This window comes from Kogia breviceps, chromosome 2 (genome assembly GCF_026419965.1).
Source record: "Kogia breviceps isolate mKogBre1 chromosome 2, mKogBre1 haplotype 1, whole genome shotgun sequence".
Classification (NCBI taxonomy): domain Eukaryota; kingdom Metazoa; phylum Chordata; class Mammalia; order Artiodactyla; family Physeteridae; genus Kogia; species Kogia breviceps.
Window position 1 is genome coordinate 144,217,982 of NC_081311.1, and position 13,432 is coordinate 144,231,413.

General features: G+C 41.5%; 1 pseudogene; it reads left to right on the top strand.

Moving 5' to 3' along the window:
* The first annotated feature begins 11,661 nt into the window (after nt 1-11,661).
* Nucleotides 11,662-12,127, top strand: LOC131750404 (ferritin light chain pseudogene; annotated as a pseudogene).
* Nucleotides 12,128-13,432: the final 1,305 nt, after the last annotated feature.

Here is a 13,432-nt window from a genome sequence, read left to right on the forward strand (position 1 = left end):
AATAAGCCCTACATGACCGGGCCCCAACCCCTCTCCTATGCGATTGCTCCCACACTGCTCCTCCCTTGCTCTGCCTCAGCCACACGGGTCTTCCATGGTTCTGGGAACACCCAGGAATCCTGGAACACTGTTCCTCCTCCCTGGAGAGCTCTGGGCACTTCTTAAAGATTATGGCTTAAGTGTCACCCCAGAGAGGCCCTCACTGTTTGACTATCACCGCTCCCTACTTGTTTCCTTCACAGCATGTAGCTGTGTATCTATTTGTGTATCATTGGTCTCTCCCACAGATTGTAACCTACCCAAGGGCAGGGAGTACAAACCTATGTATACTTAGTGCCTAGCATAAAAAGAAATACTTGCGGAATGGATGAATGGGTTTATGAATAGGGACCGAACAGGAAACTGAGAAGTTGATAGGATTCTGGGTGATAGAATTCTGATGCCCGGACCTTATATGACTTCAGGAACAGATTACATGGATTAGGACATGTGGGCCTAATTTCATGGGCGACACTGAATTTTTTTTTTTTTTTTGGTGGTCCATGGGCCTCTCATTGTTGTGGCCTCTCCTGTTGCGGAGCACAGGCTCCAGATGCACAGGCTCAGCGGCCATGGCCCACGGGCCCAGTCGCTCCGCGGCATGTGGGATCTTCCCGGACCGGGGTACGAACCCGTGTTCCCTGCATCGGCAGGCAGACTCTCAACCACTGCGCCACCAGGGAAGCCCTGAATGAATTCTTAGATCTTATATGGGAAAGCAACCCACCAAACAAACCCAGATTAAGATGGTAACAGTATTTATAACCTTCACAAAATTGTTGTACGATTTAGCCAACTAATTGTTGCTTAGTATATCTAGATATTTTTATTCATCATAGGTTTTATGATTAACATCTCAATATTTGGAAGAGTTAGGGAACTGGGTCCTGAATGTCTTATACTAACCTTCTCTTAGCTCCGTCTGTGCCCCAGGGGCCCACAGGCTGTGACAGAAAAGAGTTCTGCATAGAATATTTACACGCTTGATGTAGTACATGGCAGTTGCTAAGGCAGAAAGTCAGAGGTAATGAGCAATGTGCGAATTATGTGCAGTTCTTTGCAGCACTTTCCGACTGTAATTGAACTATCTCCTCCTGATCCTTCAGGTGCTATCAGGATGATTTTTTGCAGACTTCAAGAAAATCCCTGAAGGGCCAAAGACACTTTCTTGGTGTTACAATCCTTATTTCAACTGAAGCTAAATGTTTGGCTCCTGAGTATTTTAATAAGTTTCAAGAAAAAAGAGCATTCTAAGTTGAGAGTCCTTGCTCCCTTACCACCAAATACAAAGAAATCGATCTTTATTTATTGTCAAGGTAAAAGAAATTCATAATATTCAGAGTCATACAAGAATGAGAAGTGGAAGTTTGGTTTTCCAACTTAAAGCCACTGTGATCTGTAGGTTTTTTCAACTGTTCTTCTGAAGGGGTGGTGGCATGGAATTAACGTTTTATTAAGGAAAAAATGCAGTGTCAGCATATGAGCCCATCTAAGATCCTTTTTTTTTTTTTTTTTTTTTTTTCGGTATGCGGGCCTCTCACTGTTGTGGCCTCTCCCGTTGCGGAGCACAGGCTCCAGATGCGCAGGCTCAGTGGCCATGGCCCATGTGCTCAGGCGCTCCGCGGCATGTGGGATCTTCCCGGACCGGGGCACGAACCCGTGTCCCCTGCATCAGCAGGTGGACTCTCAACCACTGCGCCACCAGGGAAGCCCCTAAGATCCTTTTTGACAATAAGCAATGTCTAAACCTAGCAGTGGGATACACTATGCCTATCTAAACATGGAAACCTGGCTTCCTCTCACAAGTGAAGATTATAAATTTCACTCAAACAATAAGAATGTCTGAAAGCTATGTCTCTGTCATAATCCACACTTGTCTCAGATATTCTGTTAAATCTACAGGGCTTTTTTGTTTTTAGCAAGAAAATGGTTTTAATTCTTCTGCAAGTGGTACCCATAATACCAAGAGAACAGAGACCATTTAGTACTTGTGGCCTCAGCAAAGAGCCCAAGCACAGAATAAACAGTGATAAAAATTCCTTCTCTTGTTTTCTCATCTCCTAGTGTTGACTTAAGAAGAGTGATGATACCTACCTAAGTGCCCTCTCTTTGCATTTTGGAGATCTAGCTTTCAGATCTGTCTGCAATTTGTCCTTTCTGGGTGTACTAGAAAATATTAGATTTCTAAAGCTAAATCTCACTAGAACATTCATTTCTGTGCAAAATTCACTAATAATACCAATGGCCACCACTGTTAGAGCTCTTACTATGGACCAAGCACTTGACATTTACTTCATTCAACTCATCACATTCTCTAATGTAGGTACTATTCCCATTTTACACATGAAAAATAGGTGTGAAGAGACTCAAGATTCCACAGTTGGTTAGGGTTGAGGCCTGGTTTCACATTGCTTTATCTGGCTCTTAAAAATGAGCGCTTAGGGCTTCCCTGGTGGCGCAGTGGTTGAGAATCTGCCTGCCGATGCAGGAGACACGGGTTCGTGCCCTGGTCCGGGAAGATCCCACATGCCGCGGAGCGACTAAGCCCGTGAGCCATGGCCGCTGAGCCTGTGCGTCCGGAGCCTGTGCTCCGCAACGGGAGAGGCCACAACAGTGAGAGGCCCGCATACCGCAAAAAAAAAAAAAAAAAAAAAAAAAAAGAGCGCTTAAGCCGTATGGCACGGGGAGATCAGCTTGGTGCTTTGTGACCACCTAGAGGGGTGGGATAGGGAGGGTGGGAGGGAGACGCAAGAGGGAAGAGATATGGGAACATGTGTATATGTATAACTGATTCACTTTGTTATAAAGCAGAAACTAACACACCGTTGTAAAGGAATTATACTCCAATAAAGATGTTAAAAAAAAAACAGCCAGGAAAAAATCCTCTGAAGACATGTGGGAGAAGTATCATGGGAAAAGTGTCTCTCTTGTCAGTCTGGGACTACCATTGCCTGCACCACCACTGCTGCAGTTCAGTGGGACCACGAAGCCTCAAGCCTAGAAGGAAGGTGAGGAGCAGTCACCCACCTTCCCGGCTGAGAGGAAGCCAGCACAGGCTCTGGTAGAAAGGAGAAGTAAAGTAATAATGGAAACCAGGTCTCCAACAATCTAGGCCCAGCTCTCATGACAGCTCCTCGTCTAAAAGCCAAAAGAAGGGGCTTCCCTGGTGGCGCAGTGGTTGAGGGTCCGCCTGCCGATGCAGGGGACACGGGTTCGTGCCCCGGTCCGGGCGGATCCCACATGCCGCGGAGCGGCTGGGCCCGTGAGCCATGGCCGCTGAGCCTGCGCATCTGGAGCCTGTGCCCTGCAACGGGAGAGGCCACAACAGTGAGAGGCCCGCGTACTGCAAAAAGGGCCAAAAGAAAACATCTCAGAAGTCTAAGAATAATTTTCATAATTGCACAAACGTTTCTAAAAGAAAGTATCAATAATCTGAATCAAGTTAACTAACCCCTTTTCCATGCATCAGTAAAGTTAACCCAACTAAAAGGTTTTGATTTGGTAATGAGTAACTGGCTTGGGTTACAAAGTTAAGTGAATAATTACATCAAAGATCACAAAATAAACTGTTAGCTGTGCAAGAGGCTCATTAAGAGCTATTTTAATCAGTTCAGAGACTTCTTTCTTGAGCAGAAAAGGGTGAAACCCAGTTTTTGATCCTTCCTTAAAATCAGAATTCAGGCTATGGAAATGGGGATTTGCAAGACGTGAAATTTAGGATGGTGTTAAAATTTTAGCCTCTACATTCACGCGAGGTGAAAGTTGCTCCTGCAAATGTTAATAAAATTGTCATTAAAAAAAAGAGCGCTTAGCCACTACATGTTTCTGCCTTTTCCTTTCCCCCTCTGGATTAAAAGAGAAAAAGGAAAAAAAACCCCAAATCCCTAAACTCTTTTTTCACACAAGGATTGGTTTTTACTGTCATCCATCCCTGTATTAAAATATAAAGTCTCTTTTGTCTCAGTGCCAAATATTCATTGTTTCAGTTTATCCTGTTCATATTCAAAATGCACTTGATCTAGGAAAAGGGAAGTGTGCTCAATTTGATCTGTTTTAAGATTCCTGCCAAATTAAAATATGCCCACATTCAAAATGGTCAGATGTTCCTTCAGTTACTTATTTTCATAAGTTTAGTTTTTCTAAAGAAATAGTTTCCTACCTATGGATCTTAGTTTCTAGGAGCCCTTGGAGTTACGGTAAAAGGTGTATGAATGGATTCTGAATTTGTGTCTCCCACATATAGGCATTGCTACTTTCCAAATATATGTATATGTTGTGATTGAGTAAATGCAAGTTAATTTAAAATTAAATTAATCATTAACCTGGCAGTAGCCTGTCATCACTATGTAGCTTCCTAATTAGCAGATACTAAAAGTTAAAGGACTTTCAACAAGGGATTCTCATACTTAAGAAGGTTAAAAACCGAGTTTCAAATGATGGCTTTGAGATAAATAAATAATCACTAGAGACTTTCAAATGTTCACTTAAAGAGACTCAAGATATCCACTGAAAATTACAAATTTTTTAGTCTTTGTAGAATATCTCTATTTTTGTTGGGCTCAACATTTCGGGAGAGAACCAAAGAAATACAGGACCTATGACTTCCTCAAATCAAGGTTATATTTATGCAGAGAAAAATGGGGCTTCAATTCAGTATTGAAAGGTTGATTGGCAAAATGTACTTGACATGACTTCCTGTTTTAACCATGATTTATCGCTTTGGGAGACCAACTGGTCGCCAAGTATGTGACCCGGAGTCTCCATTTCTTGCTCTTGTCAGAATACCTCAATATCAGAAGGAAGAAATCTTCTCTCACTCCCACCCCCGTTGGATGCTGCCCAGGATCGGTAGGGGACACAGCTTTTCTGTGCTGAAATACAAATAGAGCAGAAGAACCTACCGTGGAGACCCTGTAGAAGTGGCCCTACCTAGACACGTGAATACCTATTATATGGGCTGCCAACTCTGGCTGCTCCCCTTCCTGGCTGGCCCTGGTCTGGGCTTCCACTCAGGCATGGAGGAAGAGGCCTGTCCTTCCCTCCCCAGTGTAAATCTTCTCAGGGGTCTCTTCCTGGGTTTGTGACAGCCTAGTCTCAGCCAAGTGGTGGAGCAAATACTCCTTATTTGAGTTAGCAGGCAATATAGATTCTTCAGCTTATCATTCATTAGAGATTATAAAATATACATTTCAATCTTGCTCTCTGATATTATGACTAGACTAGAGATGGATGTGTGGGCGTGCATTTCACAATTCTCCCTTTCTCCGGACCTGAGTGGTAATTTGATTTGTATCTGGTATATATATAAGTGCCTATACATAATGCTGTTCTTAATGTCAGTTTGCCCACCTCTAGAAATACTTTTCTTCCAGGGTAACCAAGCTTATTGGAATATATATAAAAGAGTAAATAGATCTAAAAGAGGGGTCAAGGAATTTTCTCAGGAAGAAAGGGGATGAACTTTGACCTGATTTATTTTTATGTCTTAGATGTCTTTTCGGTTTTCTTCTAGTTCCTTGGTGGTTGTATTCTGAAGAAAGAAGTGATCAGATACATGAGGTATAGTTTAAGTGTTACTATACTTTTGAAAGCATAGTTAGGACTATTTTCTCAATTGTTGACAAGGTCAAGGAAATAATACAACGTGTGTGTGAAGTCTAAGGTCAGGTGGACCACATTTCATCGCAATTAAGAGTTATTGGAGTAAAGTTTGTGGGGTAGAAGATGACAGTTTCATCTATCTGTACCATCTAACACTGAAATGTAGTTGAAATAGAGCTGATCTCATGGTAGGCTTTCTGAAGGCAAAATGTTTCCTAAAGTTTCTATTCAGAAAAATAAATTTTTGCAATTGAATGGACTTATGGCTGTGAAAACATTAATTTTACATTTCTGGTCTTTACTCCTTATTTTAAGATATAAGTAGCATCTGTTCTATGATAAAACGAACTTTTTTTTGCTATGGAAAAAGTAATTCCATATATCTTAAGTGGTAGGTAGTTTCTCTTCTATAATAAAAAAGATATATTTTTGCATTTTTATTCAACTTGAAAAACAAGTATAAATCTTTAGAACCGATTCCAACACCAAAACACTTTTTAATGAAAAGTTGTCAATTGTAGTTTACAAGGACACATTGCAGTAGTTAACAAGGACACAACTGCAGGTGTCTTTATGTTCCAGCATATAAGCTTAGTTTGAGCATTCTTACTGGCATGTCACTGTTCTTCCCTGTAACCTTGATAGATCACCCCTATAAATATCTCTTGGGGTGAAAAGTAATTTAATCTGTGGATCTGTATATTACCTCCTCATGAACATCCTATCAATTGTGCCAGAGTGCTTTCATGATATGCACTGAACTGAAACCATCAAACCTATTTCATTGAGGACTGTAAGTTAGACCATAATCTTTGGTCTCAATTCTGTCATTAAATTTTGCTGAAAGGTTGTTCACTTATGCATGGAAAAAAAGCTAAGTTTGTGATTTGGTCTCAAAAGATCCTCTGCTTATAGGCCTGGGTGACTCCTGGGAACTTGAATATTTCTTTTATCTTGAGGTTGACCCAAATAGAACCCAGATTATGATCCCATAAAATGGCAGAACTCTCACCACTTCCCAAATGATCTGGGAACTCAGAGCCAGGAGAACACAGCTCACCCTTTATCACCAACACAGCGGATAACGCTGAAATGATCTCTCCTCGCCAGTTCTCTTCTCTCTAATTCATCACCAGTAAGCTTAGTTGAAAATTGTCTACAGCCCTCAGATATGGGTTTATTAAGAGGTGGTCTGAATAGGATACCGTGAAGCATAAATATGGACAGGCAATTCAAGACAACACAGTTAATAAATAATGAAATAATTTACATAATTTTCTTGATGTTTTTAATTAAATAGTCCTCAAGAGAGAGAGGCCTTGAGGCCTTATTGAAAGAGCCCAAGGCTCTTTTCCACTAACTAGTGTATAATTTGGGGCCAACTGTTTAACCTCTCTGACCTTGGTTACTATGCTTGTTCAATGGGGATGACAGAAACTGCTCCATCTCAGGGATATTAGGCTAAAACGTGATGATAATGAATGTACTTTTCAAAGTAAAAAGGGCACTGTATATACAACTGCTCGGTCTCAGAGAATTGCAAGTTAAATATATTTTTCCACTTAAACTGTATTTTTATGTATTATGCTGAGATATTATGGCCCAGAATGTAACTGTTTTATCAGCTGGTATGTGGGGTATGTATTTACGTTTTATAGAAATTATAGAGGGGAGGATGAAGTACTTTGGGTAGCTACTAAATAAATCTTCACTATGTCTCTCTTAAGTGTTCTGATCCTGTTTATGTAAGCTTCTGGTAATCATTTGTGTAAGTTATGTTATAAATTATACTTTGTAACTCTGGCAAATATTTATTTTAGATACAAAATAGTTCAATTTTTTATGATGAAAAGACTAATTAATTCAACCACAAAAATATCACTTAATCTTTAGTGGGAAAATTAGCTAGCTGTAAACCAAAACATTTGGTTTTATTGCATAAGGGTCCAACATTAAATTTAGCTTTAATATAAATGGCAAAATTGTAGTAATGATAATACCCTTATTCTTAAACTCTCTGTAAATTTGTTGTCTTCCACTACCAGTAGAGGGAGCCCTGGGAATTAGGTTGTGCCAAGATGGCTTTGACTCTTCTGTGCTTACACATTTAGCTCATAATAAAGAAATAAAAATCCATCACAGATTAATGGAAAGTCATCATTCTTGGATTAGGCTGTAGATTAGAATTTGATTTGACTACTGATTATAATGAGCTCTAATAGACTAGGAATATCTATAGCATGCCTCTGCTCATCCTATTAAGGCATCAGTTACAAACTTCCACAATCTATCAAAATTCAGTAATGACATCACAATGTGCAACTTCACAGGACATCAGAAAGGATGCACTCTCAAAACATAATTTTATCAAATACACTGCAACAGTATTATGAATTGCTCTCATTGACTACATAACGTCCACATGAGAATTGGAAAACACACATAGGATGTAATCAGTTTTTCCTCATTTAAACATATTTATTACTTACATTTTATTACTTTTTTTTCTTTTTTTCTTTTTTTTTGCGGTACGTGGGCCTCTCACTGCTGTGGCCTCTCCCGTTGTGGAGCACAGGTTCCGGACGCGCAGGCTCAGCGGCCATGGCGCGCAGGCTCAGCGGCCATGGCTCACGGGCCCAGCCGCTCCGCGGCATGTGGGATCTTCCCGGACTGGGACACGAACCCTTGTCCCCTGCATCGGCAGGCGGACTCTCAACCACTGCGCCACCAAGGAAGCCCAATTACTTTTAAAAAATAGGAAATAGACCAAAGTAATCTGAATGGAAAGCAAATGATGAAGTCCCAGCATTTATGATTCAACGAAAAGCTTATTTACAGCATCTCACTGAAAAAAAAGTTTTTCCAAACTTCAAGTATAACCTATTTATCAGAGGGCATATTTGCATTGCTTTATTGCCCTTAATTAGATAAGAGTGCAATGCAATTGTATATTTTATGCACCTGTGAGTAAACGAACCTGCTGAAAATTGAGATCACAGTAACTGCATTTTAAAATTACACAGCAACTCGGGCTTCCCTGGTGGCGCAGTGGTTGAGAATCCGCCTGCCGATGCAGGAGACACGGGTTCGTGCCCTGGTCCGGGAAGATCCCACATGCCGCGGAGCAACTAAGCCCATGAGCCATGGCCTCCAGGCCTGCGCGTCCGGAGCCTGTGCTCCGCAACGGGAGAGGCCACAACAGTGAGAGGCCGCATACCGCAAAAAACAAACAAACAAACAATTACACAGCAACTCATTTTAATAACGGTATTTTAATATTGGCATAACTGCTAACCTAATATCAAGAAGTTTCTCTGCATCAAGACATTTACAAGCATGGGTCTTTGCCTTCAAGAGCTTATTTATTACAGCCGGAAATCCAATAATGATTGAATCCCTTTTTCACGCTAAGGAATTCACATTAGCAAACACTTACTGAGTACCCATTATGAACCAGGCACGGTACTGAGTGCAGAGGTACAAATGTGAATAAGACAGCAATCAACAGGCCAACACTGATGAACAAGGCAAGGTGGTACATACTGCAGTACAATAATAAAGGCAACACACTGCTGGGCTTTGAAATTATTGAAGGCAGGGAACTTATCTAAATCTTTGTAACCCCAATACCAAGCACAGTGTTTTGCATATGGTTACCGTTCAACAAATACATATTGAATTCATTAATTAACAACATGTGAAGTGTTTTAGTAAAGCATCTTTTTGGTAAATAAGTTACTTTAATATTTCCTACTACTTCCTCTTCCCATCACTGCAGTCGTTTTTCCCCTCATTCTCACAACTTATGGGATAGCCATGCTTTCCTCTCATGTAGCACAGCAGTTGGGTCACATAATTGATGCTTGATTATTTGCTATTCCCCTGGCTTTTTATTTGCTATTCTCTACCCCGTGATACCTTGGAATACGTGAGATGTATGTGATAATAATAACCCCTTTCCCCCCCAAAATCCCTACAACAATGACAGCAGTGCCGGGCATTTGGCTAAGTACCACATATGCATTATCTCACTTGAGCCTTCAAATAACTCTCACTATTCCTATTTTTATTTTATTTTATTTTATTTTTTATTTTTTCTCCATTACGCGGGCCTCTCACTGTTGTGGCCTCTCGCGTTGCGGACGGAGCACAGGCTCCGGACGCGCAGGCTCAGCGGCCACGGCTCACGGGCCCAGCCGCTCCGCGGCATGTGGGATCCTCCCGGACCAGGGCACGAACCCGCGTCCCCTGCATCGGCAGGCGGACTCTCAACCACTGCGCCACCAGGGAAGCCCACTATTCCTATTTTTAGAAAAGATCTTATGCACAGAAAAATAACGTTTTTCAGGTCACAGGGCTGGTAACTGGTGGAGGTCAGATTTGAATCTAGGACTCTCTGACAATAGCCTTCCTGCTCTGAATAACTGCACTATATTGTCTCTTTATTTAGATTGCTCAGAGGCAATTTGAATTAGTAGTGGAAATACTTTCTTGGAAGAGCTAGTATACTTCCTCTGAGAATACTACAACGAAATGGGTTTTAATGTATCAGATATATTTAAGTTTTTAAAATTATATTGTAAATACAGTAAAATACGTATGTTACAGAAGCATAAATGAATCAATAACTGATAATGTTTTCTCAGCAACATTTTTCTTTTTTGGTTGCACTTTACGGCTTGTAGTATCTTAGTTCCCCAACCATGCATAGAACTCCAGCCCTCTGCAGTGAAAGCACAGAGTTCTAACCACTAGACATCCAGGGAATTCCCAACAAGTTTCTTTTAAAACTGAAGAACTAAGAGTTCGATTTCTGTAATAATCAAAACACCTTAAAATGTATCTTCACATGCTCACCAGACCCCAAAGGACTCCCCAGACCTGGACCACAGCACAGCCTGCTGTGGAATGCTTTCCAGCTTTATTTTCCCAGCTAGACTCATTAGCAGCGCCAGGTGGTAATAACTAGCCAACTGATTCCTACTAGTAAAAAAATCTGCCTAAGGTCACCATGGCCTCTTTCCCCCACTCTCTGCTTCATCTCTGGCCTGATACGCTTTTGGAAAATAATTATTCATGGCAGGAAGTTGTCATACAACAGAGAATGATTGTGTGTCCTGGGATTATAGAGGCCCTCAGATCAAATACTTTTTATTGTGAAAAGAATACATTGAAAAACATGGTTTTCACCTGCATAGAATAGTGAAATCCATTTATGTTTTTTTTTCTTTCCTGTATATTTCATCATTAAAGACCCAATAAAGGAAAGTATTTACCACTTGGGGAGAATGTCAGCACTGATGTTTAGCATTCAGCATAATCACATAGATTCCATAAACAGAAATAGCTCCAGAGTCCAACTGGAATAACAGAGTAGATATTTTAAAACCATCTTTTTCACACATTATAAATTGTTACTCATGAGGTAGAAATATTCAATAATAAGTAGTATGTGAAAGCAGTAAGTACTTAGTTAAGCATTCTCTAGGAGGATTTTTCAGTTATCTAAATTTTGTTCCTGCTTCATTTTTTTTTTTAATTTAAAAAAAGGAAGATAAAGGGAAATAAATCAGAAGATATATTTAAAGCAACTTTCTGCTACCTTCCAAAGATTTGGTCAGCCAAACTCCTAGACTTGCAAGCACTATCCAACATAGTAGCCTCTAGCCACATGAGGCTGTCAAGTACTTGAGATATGACTAGTTCAAACTGAGACCTGCTAAAGTTTGAAATACATACTAGATTTTTGGAAACTGAGCGTGGATGAAAAAGACGGTATCTCAGTAATCATTTTTTATATTGATTAAAGTCTGAGGCAGTGGGCTTGGCGGTCCGTGGATCTGTCTCTTGCTTCAACAGTATTTGGACAGAACAGGCCCAGGGACGCCCTATGCTCCAGCCTCCGACCACCCTCCAACCTTTTTCCAGTCGCAGCCTTCAGAACCAACCACTGAGATATCCTCGGCCACCGGGACCAGCCAACACCACTTTTTGAGCTTAGCGCTTTATTACCAATCAACCATGAGCTCCCAGATTCGTCAGAATTATTCCACCGAGGTGGAGGTCACCGTCCACGGCCTGGTCAACCTGCATCTGCAGGCCTTCAACACCTACCTCTCTCTGGGCTCCTATTTCCACGGAGACGACGTGGCTCTGGCGAGCGTGGGCCACTTTTTCCACGAATTGGCCAAGGAGAAGCGCGAGGGTGCCCAGCCGTCTCTTGAAAATACAAAGCCAGAGGGGCGGCTGTGCCCTCTTCCTGGACATGCAGAAGCCGCCCCAAGATGAGTGGAGTAAAACCCAGGACTCTGTGGAAGCCGCCCGCCAGACTCCCCGCTCTGTGATTTCCAGGAGAGCCGCGACCTGACTGAGCAGGTGAAACTCCCTGAGAAGATGAGGACCACGTGACTCACCTCTGCAAGCTGGTTGGTCCCCAGGCTGGGGTGGGCGAGCTCTCTTCCAAACGCTCACCCTCAAGCATGGCTAGGGCCTTCTGGAGCCCAGCTGTTACCAACCTGGGTTCTTGGACTCTTTAATCAATAGAAATTGATAAGAGGCCAGAGGGGGAATTTAGGCAAGGCTTTATTGAGACTCATGCTGCAGCATGAGGGAGCAAAAGCAAGTAACAGGTGCCCTCGCTCGTTCCTGGGAATGGCGAGGGTGTGTTGCACTGGTTGGTCCCTTAAATGGGGTGAGGGTAGGGGTAGATCGGTGGGTGGGGCTGGAGGGGCGGCCTAGGTGGTCTGCCCGTCCCTTGGTGCTGCTGTGAGTAGGGATCATGCCTAGTATCCTGCTTTTGCTCCCCACACCTCAGAAGTGTCATTTAGGTTTTGGCCTTTTTTTATCTCTTTGTTCATAATTTGCCCCAACTGTGCATGCAGGCAGTTAGTTTTAGTCCCTTAGAGTTTCTTTGTATTCTGTTGCTGCAGGAGACATTTGTCCAGGTGGAGGCACTCCAGTAAAGGGTCTCAGGTCCCAGCCTGTCCCACAGCGGCCTCTGAGGAGCCCTCTGGTGTCAGAGCTTCTGCCTGAAGCCCGTCCCTGCAGCCACTAGGCAGCTTTGTAACCACCCTGGAGCCCTCTCCCAAGCCTTGGGCCAAATGGGAACAGTAAAGCTTTTTGCAGCCAAAAAAAAAAAAATGGCTGAAAATATTTTAGATATAAGTTCAATAAAATTGTATTATTAAAATAAATTTCACCTTTTTCTTGTTACTTTTTAAAAATGTGGTTACTAGAAGATTTAAAATTACCTATATAACTTGCATTATATCTCTATTGGACAACACTGTCCTGGGCTTTTACTTTGGGACATCATTGTTCCCAGTAAAACAACTGACCATTAATAACAGCCAGATCCTTAATTATGGAATTAAAACTTAATTCAAAACACTTCTGAATGGATGAATTGTATGGTATGTGAATCAAAGTTAAGAAAATTATCCTAAATAAATTAGAAAACTCCTTCCTAATTTGCATACTGCTGCATTATATGTCATGGTGAAAAATTAAAAACCACCCAAAATGTCCAAATAGAGGAGTGACTAAATAATTAATGGCATAGTTTCATCACAGAATTCAGATATTAAAATGAAGAGTGTAGGCAAACTCTTGACAGAGTTTGTAATAATATGAGAAAATTCCTGTTTTCTAAGATTAAATGGAAAAATACCCCAATATATATTATTTGCATCAGACCATAACAGTTAAAAATGCCTAGAAAAAAAAAACTAGAGGGAAATACTAGCCCCAAAATATTAGTAATGTTTGGGCTGTGAAAATTATTCCTCCTCAC